This window comes from Miscanthus floridulus, chromosome 8, assembly GCF_019320115.1.
Source record: "Miscanthus floridulus cultivar M001 chromosome 8, ASM1932011v1, whole genome shotgun sequence".
Classification (NCBI taxonomy): Eukaryota; Viridiplantae; Streptophyta; class Magnoliopsida; order Poales; family Poaceae; genus Miscanthus; species Miscanthus floridulus.
This window is the reverse complement of record NC_089587.1, coordinates 152330008-152350625: the sequence shown is the minus strand read 5'-3', so window position 1 is coordinate 152350625 and position 20618 is coordinate 152330008. Positions and strand designations below refer to the sequence as shown.

Below are 20618 nucleotides of genomic sequence, written 5' to 3'. Positions count from 1 at the left end.
GTAGTGAAATGAGTTCACGTACTGCAAATAAAACATAACGAACTAGTGCATTATATAATTCGACACGCACAACAGATGAAATGGCATGTGAGAACATGTGCCAAACTAGGGTACAGAGGTCCTCGACTAAACCTAACATACCTTAGGTGATTGAAGCGAACAACAAGCACATGAAATGGCATGTGAGAACATATACCAAACAAGGGTACATAGGTCCTTCGACTAAACCTAACATGCTTTAGGTAATTAAAGGAATCAACAAACATATGGATGTGGCAAGTGAATAAGATAGGTTTCTCCTAGTAGTGTGGCCACATAGCAAATTGTGTTGCACCTTCTCCATAGTATCCTCCCATTATTGGTGGTGGTGGTGGCGGGGGTGGCGACGGAGTCCCCTTGTTCTTGTGATTAGGGTAGGTGTAGTATGGATCATTGCAGAGTGCCTCCTGTGAACCGGCACCATTGTTGTTGTTGTTGTCTTAGTCGTCCTTGTAACCGTTGCTGTTTACATTAAAATTTGGGAGAACAACGCGGGAATTCGAAGGCTTCCAAGATTGTGACAATCAAGGAATCGATTGCATAAGGATCGATATCAGTTGATTTAGATATGACTCTGGAATCGGATCTCTTTGGATGACGTCAGCAGATAGCGATGGTGAGCTACGGTTGGCACTAGAAAACTACATCCCGGACTCTACAAAAAGAGAAAGATTAGGGTTCAAGTTATCTTAAATTAAAAATGTGTTTCTTCTATGTCGAAGATTGTAATGAGTTGTGATCGGGTATGATTCATATTTAGGCTCCGGGTATAAATATTAGACTCCGGCTATTGTAAGAGAAGACACAATCAATCAAATACAAGTTACTTTTTTCGGCTCTAGCCACCCCTTAGGAGTAGGGTAGAGTAGATCTCAATGAGTTCTTCAGTGAGTAGGGCTGCATTGGTCCGGCCGACATTCGGCTTGTCTGTAAGTACCGTCAAGGCTTATACTTCTGTTCGTACGGCTGCATCGATCTGGTCGACCACTACTGCGACTCTGGTATAAGCTAGTTATCGACTCTTGTTTAGTTCAAGTATGGCTACATCGATACGGTCGACCTCCACTACTCGAACTAGATTAGGTCAAGTTATCAGCTCTATCTAAGGGTGGCGTCCTTCGGATAGATTCATTAAGTTATCGATATTGCTTATTGCTTTCATTATTTATTTAATTATAGCAATATCACTTCGCTCGATTGGTATTGATCTAGATCGGCCTTATATCCTGTTTAACCCATAGTTTATTAATCTAAAATTGATCTAATCTGCACCTTAAACGATGAGTTATGTTTTATCGGTTGTTTTATGTCAATCTTGATCATGCATAGTGTGCGGTTAAGGCATGTTTGGTCTTGAATAGATCTATTGGCTAATGAGAACCATTCCATGGCTCGTTATCACAGCCTATCTGATTCAGCCTCACACCCCACTGTTAGCACCGTGGAGTGGGGATTGTTATTTGGTAGATCTATTCCTAATAGGGCATGACTTTAATTGTGCGCTATGCCTGAATCGGCTGTTTTAGCCGATATCGAGTGTTTTCACATTTGCAGTTCACGTCACGAGACCATTGAAGTAAAGATAGGTTGAAAGATGTGTTAGCCCCATGATCTTATTATTGTATTATGGCCTACATGATTTTGCCTCATGCCCCACTGATATTAGTAATAAGTTAGGGTCATTGAATTTATTGCTGTTTCTATGGCCTGCATGATTCTACCTCATGCCCCACTAGTCATAACGATAGATGAAATCTAATATATTCATTAGATTTATCTCTATTAAATGGTTAAATGATAATGAGCTCTTTTCTTTTATATAAAAAGGGATTCGGTTACTTGCAGTCATTGGCTTAGCATAAACTGATTACTGTTGACATCCTATTGCCATTGACCAGTATTTGTCTAAATAACGATATTCATCCTGAATTATAACCGATTTTCCTTCCATAACTCTGAGTTTTAACCGATTTATTCTTATGAGTATGCTAGAATCGGCTATTTAGTCGATCTCCTTCCACATCGGCTCTCAGTGCCACACATTGGGACTGTCTGGAAACATCGACATGTTTCGCCTTAAATTACTGATTAGCTTTCTCTCCTTGTCAATTATAGGGTTAAATTGACTGGTACATCCCGGGAGGAGTGCGCATGATCGATAATCCCTGCATTGAAGCTAGGCAGATCTCCAGCTCCATCGAGCAGACCCTTCCAGCTTGCTCGTGTGCCCCAGCACGGGACGAAATTTTGTGCCGACACATGTTCTGGCATGCCTAGTGGGACCCCACAATCGTCATGGCGGTTTACAACAACAACGACATCCTTATGGTACATTATGAAGACTTACCTAATAGAGATAAAGATGTCATCAACAAAGCTATAGAAGAATTTTAGAACAAGTGTTTGTTGTCCTATACCAAAACATGTGACAGTACAGTTGTTCAGAAATATCCACTACCAAAAGTTCTGTTGCATGGGTAGACAGATGCAGATGAGACTGAAGACCAACGTTTTTCACGGAAGCTATAAACAAGTCTGTTGATGATGCCATATCGAACCATAATGAAATTTTCTTGAACACATTCCATAACACCATGAAAGAGGTGTTTCATAGGTTTCCAATTGATCAGATTGGACCAGCTTATTACAACATTCCATATCCATCGACTCAAGGGACTAATCAAACCGGTACCAGCCGTCAAGAAGCAGCACCAGCTGGTAATGATGATATCCAGGAAGTTCAGAGTTCATCTGAACAAGCTCAAGGTGTTACTACAAATTAGGTATAGTATAATCCTAGATTGTCAGTGCAACATGTGCAACAGCTGGAGGGGCAAGGTCAAAACCAGGTGATTAATTTTGGCACAACAGGCCACATATCGTCGTCGGCGCAAAAAATAGCACCATCAATTCAAAGGATCCATAGATATATAGATCCTAATATCTATAACTAGAGACTTCAAGCTGCAAACCAGCAAAGGACCCAGTAGATAGAGATTCCACAGGGGTACCATTATGGCATAGATTATAACACCCTTCACATAATTCTGAATCTAGGGTATCAAGGCACATAGGATTTCAATCCACAGATAGGTCAGCAAGTGCAGATAAATCTAAATTCACATGCTGATGAGTTGTTGCTAAAGGTGACCGAGATAATGAAGAATTAGTTCGATCTAAAGCCAAAAGGGCTAACCTTCTCATACAAACGCTCATATCTAGAATGGTATGATTTGGTTGCTCTTCCTATAAATTACAGGCTCCTAGAGTTTGCTAAGTTCACTGGCCAAGATAGCACAAGCATAATAGAACATGTTAGTCGGTATCTTACACAGTTGGGCGAAACATCTATTGAAGAGGCTCATCGAGTTCGTTTCTTCTCCTTATCCCTGTTAGGGTCAGCCTTCACTTGGTTTTTATCACTGCCAGTCAACTCCATTGCCAATTGGGCTAACCTAGAAAAGAAATTTCATATATATATATTTATACTAGGACTAGAGAAAAGAAGATTACTGATTTGACAACTATAAGGTAGAAAACTAACGAATCGGGCACTGAGTTTCTTTAGAGGTTTCGAGAAACTAGGAATTTGTACTTCTCATTAAATTTGGCTGATGATCAGCTAGCCGCTTTGACTGTTCAAGGAATGCTGCCAACATGGAAAGAAAAGCTACTAGGACAAGAATTTCACAACTTGGGTCAATTGGCTCAATGAGTAGCGGCGCTCAATAGCCAATTCTAGAGTATGCACAGAGATACCCAATTCTAGAAGAGTACCATAGTGGCTAAAGCTTATAATCCATATTCGGTCGATGACGGCTATGAAGATGAAGATGAAGAGGTTGCCGTGGCTGAATGAAATTGGAGCAAAAAGATAGTAATGGTGCCAAATCCTTGGGGAAGAGGAGTCGATGAGAGCTATGACTTTGACATCACAAAATCAGACAAGCTCTTCGATTTCTAGCTTGAGAAGGGACAGATCAAGTTGCCTGATAATCATGTTATATTGCCCCCTGATCAGTTGAAGAATAAGAAGTTCTACAAATTCCATAACACTACTTCTCATTCCACTAATGAATGTAGAATTTTTCGGCAGCATATACAGAGGGCTATTCAGCAAGTAAGACTCAAATTTGATACACCTCAGAAAATAAAAGTTGATGATAATCCTTTCCCAGAAGATCAAAACATGGTTGATGCCAGGCTGCTCAAAGGAAAGACTAAGGTCCTGACATCAACCAAATCAAGAGAAGCCAGAATAGTCGATCCCGAGATGCAAATATCGGTTGACGAATATAGAGAAATTAGAAGACGCTGCGATAAGCAAAAGAGCCGATATGAGCAGGAAAAAACATCAAAAGGTGGGGCGATAAAGCCACGGGTTATATCTCGAATTCTGTTGAATAAATGGCAGCGATAGAAGGAAAATGATTATCAACGTTAATTAGAAGAGCAAGAATACCAGCGTCAACAAGAAAAAGAGAGGTGCGAAAGAAAGCAAGCTAGATCATATTGGAATTGTCCTTTCTTTAGACATTGCTGGAACAAAGGTTTAAAGTTACCTACCAGGAATAACTGTCCAGAGTGCAGCAATCAGTATTAAGAGTTTAGGCAATCTCAAGCCAACCGTTGGTCTATCCATGCTCAAGATGCATATCATAATAATAACATGGATTGGCGCTTAAAAATGGAAGTGTTCATAATCGGCTTGAAAAAAGGATTGTTGATCAAGACTTAGTTGATTATGAAGAAGAAGGCAACGAGAGAGAATATGTTTGATAGGAAGGCCAATGGTGTCTAGGAGGTTTGATAAGAAGCCAAAAGAGAAGGGTGCAACGCCTAAGAAATAGAGAGTTGGAACGGGCTTAGGCATCCGGTAAACCTCAAGTATGACGTGCTAAGCAAACAACCGATACAAGGCAACCATCGACCGATATTCTAATGGCTTTTCTATTGCCATCAGAGTTTAGAGCTCTAGTAGATCAAGAAGTTTATTCGAATTTTGATGAATCGCAGTATGAAGAGATAGTTGCCAAGCTGATGGTTATACGGGAGGCTATATTTGATAAACCAGTCAAGCATCGACACTTAAAGGCTTTATATGTAAAAGGTTTGGTCGATGGAAAGCCGATGAACAAGATGTTGGTAGATGGAGGTGCTTCTATCAATCTTGTGCCTTACACCACTTTTCACAAACTTGGCAAGGGACCAGGAGATCTGATTGAGACTAACATGATGCTTAAGGACTTTGGGAGTAATGCGTCTAAGACCCGGGGGCAATAAATGTTGAACTAACAATCAAGAGTAAGACTCTGCTTACCACATTCTTCGTCATCGATGGAAAAGGGTCGTACAGTTTACTCCTTGGTCATGATTGGATTCATGCGAACTATTGTGTACCATCGACCATGCATCAGTGTTTGATTCAATGGCTTGGAGATGATGTTGAACTGGTTCATGCTGATGAGTCTGTAAGTATCGCAACAACCGATCTGATCTTTTGGGAGCTAGCAGACTTCGAATGCTTTTTCTAGCAAGTTATGGAAAGGAGGCTTCATTAAAATCAGTAATGAAAGCCAACAACCAATCCAAGCAATCGGCTCTGAGAGTTTGTATTAGCAAATAGTCACAGCTTCACACCGGCCATTGGATTAAGGAAGAATAAGCATTAGTCCTAGAGATAGGCTTAGGCCGACGTATGTGAACGCTAAGTTGAATCATAAGTGCAATTCAGAGTTGATAGATCTATTAAAGGAAGTTTTGTTTCGCTTAATGAGTTGCTTCGCCTGGATCAATCAATCGTTTAACTTTTGGTCTAAAAAGTTCCGGTGCAACCTATCAATAGCGATCGACAAAAAATATTTAAAGGGATGTTATACTGGCATTTGATCAACACTTGATAGCCAATTTGTTTAGTCATCGGCTCTAATAGCCGGTACCAGAAGGTATCGCCTCTAGTTCAAAAATAAAGATCATCGAATATATAAAAGCCGATATGATATGTATCGCCTCCAGAGCAAAAACAAAAACAAATACATTCATGACACATACAGGGGCATTGAACTGAGATACATTCATGAAAGAATAGAAGGTTTCATTCATTAGTTTGCCCTAGATACAAGCTAATCGAAGACCTTGTTCACCACATCTTGAGCAGATGTGATGTCCACAATGGCTTCCGCCACGATGACAAACTCCTCAAGCAAATCCTCATGCTCCTCGGGGCTATCACCCATCGGGAAGCCAGTCTCCATGGCATGGAGCTCATACCCGGTCTGGACTTGCGCCGCAGTCAGCGCTACCGACGCGCCATGACGAACATTGTGGAGGGCGATTTCCTGAACACAGGCTGGAATGTCTTGGAGGCGAGCATTGATGAGGGGACCCCGAGCATTGATGGCATCTGTGGCCACATTCGCCTCTAGTTGGAGGGACTCCAACAGCACTGTCAGGGATGACAATCATAGAAAATAGAAGAACTATCAAGATAAAGACAGTGGAAATCAGAATAGAAGCATTCATGGAACTCATCTTACCCGCCACTGCAGCGTCAGACTTGGCCAACCGTGCTCGAATGGCACTAGCCTCCTCCTTAGCCGCATGAAGGGTAGCCTGAGAGATCTCGAGGCGGATCTCGAGCTAGACATTTTCCCGAGTCACCTCGGCATAACGATTCTAAGCCATCCTCCACTCTCGAAGAAAATGCCAGGCATCGTTGCTGTTGTAGGAGTTGGAAGAATCTGACGACGAGGTCGCCGCAGAAGATGCAGTGTTAGAGGGCTTGTCAGCCCTAGGAAGAGGACGAAGACTGTCATTCAAAATGAATCTATAGATAAATCAGAACAGTTCATCATCACAAGCAGAATATGTCGATCTCACCTCATGCGTCGGAGGCGCTGATTCACTAGCATATTCTCCTCCGGGACCTCCTCCGCCGCACGCTTGCCGCGGTTGTCCTCGCTGGCCATGAAGTTGATCGGATCTACAGGAAGGGAGGAAGGCCGCTATAGAGTTCCACGAGGACGGAGAAGTGCAAAGGAACAGGAGCGGTTGCGAGTGCAGATGTGTTCGAGGCCAAAGCCCTCGCCTAGTATTTGAAGCCACGAAGTGAAGAGGTAGACGCCTTGAGATGTGCAAAAGGCAACCGCAATTAATAGAAAGGTGAAGCGCCACCCCACTAATACCGAAGAGAATATGACGCCGGGTGACTAAGGATGGAAGATCGAGGGGTTTTCGCAATAATAAAGGCCATGTTTTCAGACTTAATTGGATTAAGGTTGGAAGTCTGGAATCGGCTATTTTCAAATTGACTCTTTAGCCAAGAGCAGGAAGTACAATTAGGCGACAAACAGTATGGTTACCATTGATTCTACACAAGATATATGATACATGAATTACAAGTCTAGAACATCCTGGATTGCTTTCAACACTTCTAACCAGATAGCGTCAACCTCTGCGATTTGTTACTTATCTTCTTCAGCTGATCCAAGAATGCTCTTAAGGCTACTTTGGATGGCTCTACCTTCTCTGACTTTGATCAACAGTTCCTGTTTCTTTTGTTGAATAGCATCAGGTATTTGAGCCAGGATGGACTTATGATGGTCAATGGTAGCCTTCATGTTTTCTAGCTCCTTCTCAAGTTCTGCGCGCCTGGCCTCTAGTTGAGACAATTTTGAATCGATACTGAGGAAGGAGTTCTTAAAATAATCAATCAACTGTGTCAACTCTTTGGCCTCTTGCCTATTGGAGTTCTGTTTGCCAATAAAGTTTCATGATCGAATAGATTGATCTAAGCCTTTCTCACCTTCAGGGCTAGATCTTCAAAAGTAGATAAAGGTGACAAGACTCTGGAAAGAACTGGCGATGGGTTACCCTTAATAGATAAGAAGACACTCCTCATTGAATTAGTATTTTATACCAAATTGGCTATATTCTTCTCAAACACTGACAATATGTCTTTTAGCTGATTTCTAGTCTCTTCTAACAAAGCTTCCTTAGATGAGGTGACTGACGAGCTGATTTTATCTTTATCAAGATACTCCTCAAGATTGAAAGAGTAGCTCTAGGCTGGAAGATCGAGTGCCTGTGTACAAAGAAATCTTAGTGAGGAGGTTTGAATTAGTTTATAACAAAATGGATGATGAAAAAATATGGTACCTTTTCTATAGTAGCTTCTGTCTGAAGAGGAGGAACAGTTGATGGTGCACCAATAGCATCTGATTAAATCGGCTTTGAGCTTTCAACATTGGTATCTGCAATATCAAGGAAATTTTTAGTTCACAATTATTGTAGAAGAATAAAGGGACATGTAACTTCCTTACCATCAGTTGTATGCCGAGCTAGGGAATCAATAGTCTGAGTGTCGACGGCAACAGGATCACCTTCGACGCCGATAGGATCATTAAGTGGACTGTTAGGCTCCTGCTCTTGCATGGGTGTTTCCTCAGAAAGTATCTGGCATGGTAAGAGGCCAGGTGAAGGATGGAAACCGAGTAAATCAAAAGGTCAAAGGAAATACTCTGACAAGCATCAAGGATAAAACTCACATTTTCTGCTGTTATGGAAGCATCGGTTATTTCAACCGAAATTGGCTCCTTTTGAGGATCAGCCGATGGGGGTTCAGTTGGTGCTGAGTCAAACGCCTGGGATAGCAGTTCCATGCCTAGAGTAGGTTGGGACGCAATGTATGATAACTGTGAAGGAACGGGATCAGCAGTTGAATAACATTTTGAGAAGGAAATGAATTGTTTACCTGAGCAGCTGACGGTCTCGTTCTATGGAGCCTCTTCCTAGTAGTGGTTTTCTGGGTTGTCCCTTGAGCCGCCTTGCGCTTTGAAGAATTATATGTTAAAATAGTGGAGGCAGCATGAGTTTTCATCAATTTCTTCAGTGAAGGCGCAACCGATCCCATTCTTGAAACTGGGCATGGTGGCTGGTAATCTATAGGACGCCCCTTCCTATCCAAGCTCGAAGGATCAAATTCAGCACCCTGAAAAGGTCGATTAGAACAGTTGGTAGAGGAATTCGTCAAGTAGTTTTCTTGAAAAGAAATGGCAAGTTACCTCTCTGTTAGAAGCAAATTCCCCATCCAGAGCTATACACAAAGGGTGAACCAACCCACAGAAAAGATGAGAATATCATTCTTGCCACTAGGAGTCAAAGAGAGTGGAAGAAAAGTTGACTCTAACCCAGTCATGCAAGCAAAGGGAAGGAAGATCTGTCCCCAGTTGGAAAACTCTGGAGAGTTCCAGTACTTCACTAATATCCTCTCTTGGCCTCAGTATATCCTTGAAGAAAAGTTGAGGAGGCAATAGACCAAAACCAAACTGATGAGCTATAAAAGAGGGGTTGTAAAATTCATAGGTTGGAAGGTTGCCTGGGAGGAAGGAACATATGGCCATTTTACCACGACCATGACAAAATTCGGCTAGAAGGACGCAGGGCTTGATAAAGGAATTGAAGATTACGGCCGCTGTCTCATTCGAGCAGCCTGATTCAAATTGAAATTTGAATGGGAAGATCAATTCATTGTTTTCATCCTCGTCGTATGGTAGCCAAGTTAGGATGTCTACATTAAACCCTCTATAAAACTTTTTGAAGAAGTGGCCAATGTCAATATTGATTGTTAGGGCCGATGCAGCCTCACCATAGCTTGTACACTAATGGGTTCTTCCTTCTTCGCCTCTATATTCCTCATCAAAGTTGGAGGAAGGGAAACTCAGGTTTCTAAGATCAAGCCTTACCATCTTGTGCATGTGCAGGTTAAGCCATAATTGTATCAACCACCAGGGGCCACTGATAGCATGCACTGGTTCATTCTTCAATAATTGGGCAGCTACCTAGTATATCAGATGATAAGCGGCTCCTAATAGATACTTTCCAAGAGGGATGTCCTTGCCTACTGCTAGATGCTCGGTCATGAGTTTATGATTGTGAGTCGGGCCACAAGATGACCCACAGAAGATGAATCTCTCAAGCCATATGTTCAGAAAGGCTACATATTCCTTTTCACTAACATTTGATTCGTCTCCAATATGGTTCAGAATGTAACTGGCCCATCCTGTGCAGTCTGATATCTTGGCTAATTTCTTGGATCCGGCGCTCAAGTATGCATAAGGCTGCATTGGTCTAGTTATTCTAAGGCCGGTCAACATATAAGCATCGGCCAAGGTAATGGTCATCAGGCCATGACCAAATACAAAGGCATTAAGGGCATTGGACCAGAAATAAGATGTAGAAATCAAGAGTGAATCATTCCTATCTATCTCGGTCAACAAGAGTGTCAAGCATTAATTCAAATCATAAAGCTCTTAATCTTCACCCTTTTTCTCAGACACTCTATTGAACCAATTTCTCCATCCCTTAGGCATTTTGGTCCAATTTCTGAAGGGAGTTTTGGTATTCCAAGAGGACAAATCACTGTAGACTGTTTCAAGGGGATTTGGTTGGTTTCTTGATGGATGAAATCAGATGGATCAGGATCACCCATAGGCCCGAGAGAATAAACATTGGAAGCAACAGCTGATGAAATTAAGATTTCGTTCCTCATTTTCTAGAAATCGGATGAAATAAATTTAAGGAAAAAAGAAATACAGGGTGGCAACCAGTACTTGGAGAATGGGAAACTTGGAGGCCATACCTGAGGGACGTGGTTGTTGGTCGCCATTAAAGCTGAAGTAGATTTAAACATGACGAAGAATGCTTGAATAACGGCTTGATAAGACAGAGGATTTGCTAGGGTTTTAGGCCTTGGCGATGATGGTGTCGGATATTAAGATTTGCTCAAGGAAAAGGGGAAAAGCAAACATGTCGAGTGACTTGGAAGAGCGACTGTTGGGATATTATATAAAACTCAGGCCAGAAAGTCAGGAATCATGCGTATATCTCGGAATAGAATGGTTGCGGTGTGGTAAACAGATAAAAAGGAATTTTGGAATAAAATTACTTTTATCCCAAAATTGGGGGGCATGTGTTTACACCCGAATTTGGGAGAACAATGCGGGAATTGGAAGGCTTCCAGGATTGTGCCAATCAAGGAATCGATTGCATAAGGATCAATATCAGCTGATTAAGATATAACTCTAGAATCGGATCTCTTTGGATGATGTCAGCAGATAGCGATGATGAGCTACAGTTGGCGTCAGGAAACTACATATCGGACTCTACAAAAAGGAAAAGATTAGGGTCTAAGTTATCTTAAATTAGGAATGTTTTCTTCTATGCCGAAGATTGTAATGAGTTGTGCTCGAGTAGGATTCATGTTTAGGCTCCGGGTATAAATATTGGACGTCAACTATTGTAAGAGGAGAAACAATCAATCAAATACAAGTTACTTACTTTTTTTGGCTTTGGCCACCCCTTAGGAGTAGAAGTAGAGTAGATCTTGGTGAGTTCTTAAGAGAGTAGGGCTGCATCGGTCCAACCGATGTCCGGCTTGTTTGTAAGTACCGTCATGGCTTATACTTCTGTTCGTATAGTTGCATCGATCCAGTCGACCTCTACTGTGACTCTGGTATAAGCTAGTTATCAACTCTTGTTTAGTTCAAGTACGGCTACATCGATCCAGTCGACCTCCACTGCTCAAACTAGATTAAGGTCAAGTTATCAGCTTTATCTAAGGGTGGCGTCCTTTGGATAGATTCATTAAGTTACCGATATTGCTTTCATTATTTATTTAATTATAGCAATATCACTTCATCCAATTGAGATTGATCTAGATCAGCCTTATATCATGTTTAACCCATAGTTTATTAATCTAAAATTAATCTAATTTACACCTTAAACGATGAGTTATATTTTATCGGCTGTTTTATGTCAATCTTGATTATGCATAGTATGCGGTTAAGGCATGTTTGGTCTTGAATAGATCTATTGGCTAATGAGAACAGTTCCATGGCTCGTTATCATGGCCTGTATGATTCTGCCTTATAGCCCACTATTAGCACCATGGAGTGAAGATCGTTATTTGGTAGATCTATTCCTTATAGGGCATGACTTTAATTGTGCGCTATGCCTGAATCGGCTGTTTTAGCCGATATCGAGTGTTTTCACATATGCAGTTCAAGTCACAAGACCGTTGAAGTAAAGATAGGTTAAAAGATGTGTTAGCCCTATGATCTTATTATTGTATTATGGCCTACATGATTCTTCCTCATGCCCTACTGATATTAGTAATAAGTTAGGGTTGTCAAATTTATCGTTGTTTCTACGGCCTACATGATTCTACCTCATGCCCCACTAGTCATAACGATAGATGAGATCTAATATGTTTATTAGATTTATCTCTATTAAATGGTTAAATGATGATGAACTGTTTTCTTTTATATAAAAAGGGATTCAGATACTTGCAGTCATTGGCTTAGCATAAACTGATTATTGTTGACATCCTATTGCCGTTGACCAGTATTTGTCTAAATAACGATATTCATCCTGAATTATAATCGATTTTCCTTCTATTACTCCATGAGTTTTAACTGATTTATTCTTATGAGTATGCTAGAATCGGCTATTTAGTCGATCTCCTTCCACATCGGCTCTCAGAGCCACTCATTTGGGACTATCTGGCAATACTGGCATGTTTCGCCTTAAATTACTGATTAGCTTTCTCTCCTTGTCAATTGCAGGGTCAAATTGACTGGTACGTCTCGAAAGGAGTGCGTAGGATCGATAATCCCTGTGTTGAAGCTAGGCGGATCTCCAGCTCCATCGAGCGGACCCTTTCGACTTGCTCGTGTGCCCTGGCATGGGATGAAATTTCATGCCGACAACTGCTAACTTCCTTTTCTAGCTCAAAGATATGGTCCTACAGGTAGTAGATATACTGCTGATGTGGATAAATTGGACAAGGATCGACCCACCTAGTGAACCTATAGTTTTCTTCAGACTCGGAAGACTGCAATAAGTATGTCATGTAAGTTATAGTGCAATCAAGAAACATATTTAACAAATGAATACTAATAGGAATTACCCATGCTCATGGCCATTTGAAGAAGCGACGACCTCCATCCATCCCCTCGATGAATATCTACACTAAGCAGTCCTCACCATGCATGCCGTTGGCCCAATCTTCTTTTTAGTTATCGTATCCTCTAAGAGGGCACTCTTTGGTGAAATCACTCTTGCTCACGGGGGGAAACTGATCAACTGGTTCCTCAAAGAAATCAGGACCAAGAGCCCCTTCCCACACTATAGGAGTTCCCTTTGTCCCCCCCTTTCCTCTCCCATTGCCGAAACCCTTTCCTGTAGATGACCCTCCAGACATTCGCACTCCAATGAAAGCAAATGATAGTTTTGGCTTTGGTTAACAATGCATCCCACAACGCATATATATAGGTGGAGGTAGGTTTACTATCCATTGTATTGTATTATAACTATTCCTAGAAAGTCTACTTAGATTCACTGAAAAGTCTACATTGAAGGACACTGGAAAGCCTAGATTCCTTGACTGAAAAGCCTATTCGAATTCACACTTCAATCACTGTTTCAAGGCAGACTGAAAAGCCTATTCAAATTCACACTTCAATCATTGTTTTAGGGCAGACTAAAAAAGCCTATTTCAAAGCTCAACTAAAAAGGTTACATTCATATGCGCAATCAATGCATCTGTAAAAGTTTGTGTATGATACAATGGTGACATGATAAATCACTGTAAAGGCAAGATGCTATAGGTGTACTGCACACATGTACTTTAACTAGAAAATTTTGGCAGAGTTTCTCCTATTTTTTGATGCAATCCATACACAAATATGACATGAATATATAACCTCAATACAACACGTTCAGATATACAAATATATACAACATTCATCTCAAACCATACACATGAGCATATTAATAGTGCACACAGTCCATAAAGTCCATAGTAGTCCATACAGTCCATAATAATAGTCCATACAACACATAATAGTTCAAAATAAAAGTCCATAATAGTACATAATAACATCTACCATAAAATCCTACTACAAAGTCTACCACAAAGTCTACCAAAAGCCCTCAATGCATCCTAGTCTTACCCTTACCCTTGTGGCCAAGAGCGTCGGTGCCTAGAGTGAAAGGGTCTAGCAGACAGCGTCGCCTAGTGCTTGCAGGTTGCATAGGTTGAGTTGACGGAGTGTCCTGTAGCTGAGATGGTCCAAGCTCCTCATAACCACACTCGTCCTCGTCCTCATCCTCACCTCCATGGCCCTGAAAAGTATCCACAGTGGCGCGGGATGATCTCTGGCCTCCCGAAGAAGTACCTCCATGAGTAGAAGTACCGAGCCATACACTCATGTCCAAGAGTCCTATGGCTAGTGCGTGTGCCTCCATCGCCGCTCTAGTCCCACAACCACAACGAGCAGCAGCATGGCCCAGCCAACGTGCTAACCTCTAGAGTTCAAAATTTTATTAGTCACACACAGTTCAATATGGTTTGCATGTCAAACTAGTGGATGTTGTTGTTCAAACTTACTATAAGAAAGTTATGTGACATTGCCCTATCGTGTACGCCTATTTTTAAGAAGTGTTCGATGTCAAGCACGGACTGTTTCAAAGTGTTGCCCTATAAACAATGACAATAATAGTTACACTGCTAAAATTCGAGGAACCATGGTCTATATGCATTGGTATTAAGTGCTCATTCGCTAAAACTATAAATATCATGGTGTTTATGTGGTACCAGTAAGTTCTAAATCTCTTAAAACATAGCTATCTTGGTATTAAGTGTTGATTCACTAAAATTATAGATATCATGGTCTTTATGTGTTACCAATAAGTTATAATCTCTAAAAACATAGCTATCTTGGTATTAAGTGTTGATTCGCTAAAATTAAAGATATCATGGTCTTTATGTGTTACCAATAAGTTCTAAATCTCTAAAAATATAGCTATCTTCATATTTAAATGATGGGATTAGAGTTAACATTACCACTCGGTCCAAGATCGGTGCAGCCTCTACCTGCGTCCCTGCTCTTGTTGCAAGGTCATACGACGTATCTTCATCATTCGAGGACTCAATGTTGGCGTAGCCTGCTTAGGTCCATTGCCCCTTCAGCTTGGTCCTTGTTGCACATGTGTACCAAGATAGGTACGCTATGAAGTTGTTGTTCGTGTGCAGCTGGTCGTTCACATACAAGTTCTCATGTAGGAGGTCCCACTAGTCGATGTAGTCACGATGGAAGGTCTCAAAGTCTGTCTCATTTTTCTACTTCTGGCGATCGATCCTGTAGGTAAAATAAATGAATATGCAAATTTTTAGGCCCAAACACGATATCTTAACAAAATAAAATCAATAGCAGGCCATAAACTTATAGAGGATAACATTACGCATGTCTTAAAAATGAAACAATTTTTTGAATAGTTTGAAGACGCTTACTTGTGGAAGTCTATGGATGTCGAGAACGGCTCCATGGGCCACTCCTGCCTCAACCCAAATTGGCGTGCAATCCTATGTGGCAGGTAAAACTCAACTGCGTAAAAACAGATCAGCGGGCACCGTATCAGGTACAGGTCTTCGTCCTCACTGCACATGGTGCTCAACCGAATGTGTTGGAACTGTTAGTCGTCGTACGGCTCCCAAGTAACCTGCGAATGATTTATTAGTGAATTAGTGCTTACATTGCAAAAACAAATTAGTATGTCAAACACAACTAACTCACCATCCCTGGTGTAAGTGTGTCAAGCTCATTGCCGAACTCGATGTAGGCGCGTATACTCCCAGTGAAGGGACCCTTCACCTGGTCCCAAAGGTACGCATACGTCGAGCGACGTCGCGTGCCAAGCACCTGGAACTAGTCATGCGGAGGCAGAACTATGGGCCGTTCCACCGGTAGACATGACCACATCCAAAGCTGAAGCAGGTAAACATAGCCTCCTAGCAAGGAGTTCTGTGAACTCTGGTGGCACGCCTTGTAAAGCTGGCAGTATAGGAACCCCAACACTCCATAAGCCCAGCTATAGCCCCCCGCCGTGTCCCAGTTAGTGAGACAGGGGAGGTACATCCACGACGCGGTGTCTCCCATCCCGTCGGGGAAGAGAACACAACCAAACTGGTGCATGATCCATGCCCTGCAGTAGTAGGTAATTGTCTGCTCGTCTGCAAAGTTAGGACACTAACCAAAGTTCTGCCTCAGCCAACTGATGAGTACTCCGAAGGTGTGGGTACTTAATGTCTCTGGAGGAAGCTCTCTCCCGAGGAAGAGATGCACTCGAGCTCTCCAATCACTAGCAGCGCACTAGCCGGCCTCTTATACGGAGACCGAGGAACTTCTGCGCGTCCTAAAGACTAATGGTCATCTCACCGAAAGGAAGGTGGAAGTTGTGAGTCTCTGGCCTCCACCTACAAACCAAAGACCAAGTACTACGGTCATATGCTCATCAACAAGTGAAAATATAAATATAAGTGGATTACTTCATAGTTATTTTACCTCTCGACTAGAGCTGAGATCGCAACGGGGTTGATAGTGGGCAACCCACGACGAACCTAGAATGATACAACATCCAGGCCAACCCTCTCAAGGAGAGGAGTGTACCTGTCGTCGTACCACATGTCCTTGAACCTATCATGGGTTCGAGAACAAAGAGGGTGCAATTCCTATAAACAATGGAATTTATTAGATTAATGCGTGAACACAAATACATATGCAGTGCAAAAAAATGAAGAAGCAGAACTGAATAAGTTACCTACCCCTCCGCGGTAAGTCATCCTCGGTGGTGTTCCTCGTAGTATGGATCCAGCAGGTGGAACCGCTCCATCCTATAAAAAATTGAGAAAGTGCATATTAGTTAAATGTAAAGAAATAATAAACTTTTCCATACTAGTAAACATGCTTCTCAAATTGGACAATTAAAAAATAAAGTACATTGAACATCATCGGCAATTCATAAATGAGGTTCATTTGTTATTTGCACCTGACTAAGCGCCCAATGGCATGTACATGAATTATGCCCAAGTCTCCCGCATTTGCCACATTGGTTCTGCTCGGGGTCAGTAAGAAAGGGGGCTGCTCTCCCTCGCCTCGTTCTACCAGAAACATGGTCCATAACCATCTTGTGTCTCATCCTCTTCCTAGTTCCACGTTTCTCCCCATGTGTACCTAGGTCCATAATGTACCTCAGACCAGTGTATGGTGGCCACTGCCCCTCGTCAAGGTAAGGCTTAAAACGGGGAGACCAAGTAAGTACAAGGCTGTCAACACTGAACTCCCATGGTATCTTGGTCTCGTAGGCAAAGTTGCGATGCTGAGATGCTGCAACATAATGAGAACAAGGAAAGTGGTACTGTCTGGTTCTCCCACATCTACATGAAAAATTACTAAGTACCATAATATAACTCCTTGATGGCCAGACCTCACCATCAGACGTTGTATCCCCCTTTCCGTGACCTGGTACTTGCTGGTGTTGTGATCAAAACATTTGACATCATGTGTGAGGGCCCTTTCCTTTGCCTTCTCTAGATGCTTCAGAGGTTTAGGTGCCCATGCCTGACTATTCCTTTATAGTGCCATTGCTTGTGCGTGTCTCTCATTAAACCATGCAACCAACCTATAGAAGATGAATGATACAATGGCATTGATGGGCATGGCACGTATACCCTTAAGCACACTATTAAATGACTCGGCCATGTTGCTAGTCTAAAACTCATACCTCCATCCACCATCATTGTAGGCTCTTGTCTATTTTTTAGGTTCTCTCATCAATCCTCTCAGCCACTGCCTACCTTCTCCATTTGTTGCTGTTTTAAGCTGCTCCAACTTCTCCTCGAAGAACGACACCTCAAGCATGCGAGCAACTTCCTTGAATAGAGGAAAGTTGTCCTTCGTACCATCTTTCTGAAGTAAATTCTCAGCAAGGTGCCGAGTGCACCAACGGTGGTGCAAAGGTGTATACCCCGGAATCTACTCCTGTATGGCACTGAGTATGCTCTGGTGTCTACAGATATGACACCAACTTCTCTACCAGGGCCAATGACATGTATCCAGACAAGACGCAAGAACCAAACCCAGCTGTCTTTGTTCTCTCTCTCCACCAAAGTAAAAGCCAAAGGAACCAATGCATTGTCTGCATCATAGGAAATGGCTACCATTAGTGTGCCCATGTACTTGCTAAGTAGAAAAGTACCATCAATAGATAACACTGGACGATAGTGCCTAAAGGCCTCGACACACTTGGGAAAACACTAGAATGCACGGAAGAATATCTGCCTCCCATCCTTCCATTCATTCGGCTTGGGGATGTACTCATAATGCATGCCTGGATTTGTTTCTTTCATTGCATCGAACATTGCAGGCAACTGCTCGTACCCCTCCTCCCAGTCCCCATATATCATCTTCTTGGCCCGTTGCTTTGCCCTCCATGCTTTCCCATATTTTATGTCATACTTAAATATCTCTTTAGTCATCTCCATAATTGTCCTGACCTTCAAGTTGGGCTGACCCTTTAATGTTGTGTACAACCTTCTAGCAATGAGGGTAGAGGTCAACTGTCGATGCTTGTGATTTAGATTTTTCTAGGCATAAGTGTGTGGACCTACAATTTTGGTGATCTTGAACTTCGCTATGGCTTTCTGTTTCCATGCACAGACCCTCCAATTGCAATCTGCATTCTCGCACACCACTGTGTAATGGTGCTCTATATAGGAGTGTATCACCTTGAATGGTTTTTTATGTTTCACAGAATATTCCTGTAACCACCTTCTCAAGGTGGGCAAGTCCTTGAAGACCATGCCCTTCTGAATTTCCACGCTGTCACTGGCCTCAGGAGCCTCTAGCAGCTCATCATCTCTTCCTTCTCCATAAGCATGTTGAGAATGACTGAGGTCGCTGAATTCATGAACTAGTGGATCACGATCAGGACACAAACGTCTGATGAGCTCCATTTATTGTTCGCTCAAAGGTGCAACTGTGCAGTCATCATCAGAATCAACGGCTCTTGCTGTGCCATAAGGCTCCTCATCATCTGCAATTTTAACATCCACACTGTTAGAGGCTATAAACCCTAGGTCCACGTTGGTTGATGGAGGCACAGGAGGACAACCATCATTATCAGGATTGTCTCCTGTATATAAAGCACAAATATGGATAGAATTGAGACAAAGGAATGGAATGAAGGAAGAATAATGAAAGCAAAAGTGTTACTACGTCACTTACTTGGATGATTCTGGGTCAAAGGGATCTCCTGAGGGGCAGGAACTCCATCATCGGACCGACATTCTGCATGAACATCAGGACATACTCCAACCTCATTCAGGGTGGATTGAGCATCGGGCACCAGAACTACATCTTCCACATCCACCTCGCGGTTGGATAACGAAGGGTCAGAAGGTGCCGGATTCTCTGGTTCCGGAGAGAACCCATGAGGGGGTGAATGCCCATTAGGGGGTGAATACCCATGAGGAGTGGGATCATTGGACAACTTCCACACAACTAAATCCAAACATTAAAACTCATTCTTCATGATAGTTTTGACATATTTGTCCCATTGAGAATCTGATACAATTGGGACCAACCACCTAAAAATACGGCCTGATTTATAATAGTGAAGTACCCCCTCAACTGAGATGCCATCCTCATTTGAATTGCAATGAAGCTCATCACGAGCACTACCAAACAACTCAGAAAATAACGGCCGATCATCGAACATGAGAGGCACCCTTTGTATTCCAACAAAACTGATATTCCCAAGCTCATCTTCCTCCACACTTCCTCCATGATACAGGGTGACTACGTTGTCCATCTAGTTGGTATGTACAACATCAAAGTTATTACGGGTTTAACGAATATGGATATAACTCAATTACATATATAATTAAGTATCCCACTGTCTACCTAAATAAATAAGTATCTAAACTACCTAGCTATCTATCTAACTATATAAGTAATTTTACTAACTACAGTTACTACAAGTACTACCTATATATAACTTAATTACCTAACTATCTAACTTATAAATAAACTAAATAACTAAATTAACTACCTACAAAAGTACATAAATAACTAACAATCAAACAATCTATCTAAATTATCTAAATATATAACCTCTACATAACTAAATTGTCTCACTAAATACCTAAATTAACTAACTAAATTACATCACTATATAAATAAATTAGCTAACTAAACTATCTAAACTAACTAAATTGTAAAATGAAATTACAGAAAATAAAAAATACCTTATCTGAGGCTGACGGCCGACCGAGGGAGAGGGGTGGCCTCACAGGGTGGCCGATGGGGGGGGGGGGGGCGGCGGGGACGTCGGGGAGAGGCGGGGGCCGCCCTCGCCGTCGGTGCACGTGGAGGATGGGGCGATGAGGGCGGCCGAGGGAGCAGACAGGGGCGCGGAGCTCTTCGGAGCGGGTGTCGCGGACTGCTGCGGTGGCGCGGGCAGCGGCCGCAATGACGAGAGATAGAGAGGTCGCATTTAAGTCGAGAGGAAGAGGAAGACGGCGCGTGATATATATATATATATATATATATATATATATATATATATATATATATATATATATATATATATATATATATATATATATAAGACCTCGGCGCCAAGATCTATGGCTCCGAGGTCGGCGCTAAAATTTGTGGCTCCGACCTCGATGGCAGGGT

General features: G+C 42.1%; 1 pseudogene; it reads right to left on the bottom strand.

Annotated features, from left to right (window-relative positions):
* Nucleotides 1-6161: 6161 nt before the first annotated feature.
* LOC136470024 (uncharacterized) lies at nt 6162-17798 on the bottom strand (annotated as a pseudogene).
* Between the last annotated feature and the right edge of the window lie 2820 nt (nt 17799-20618).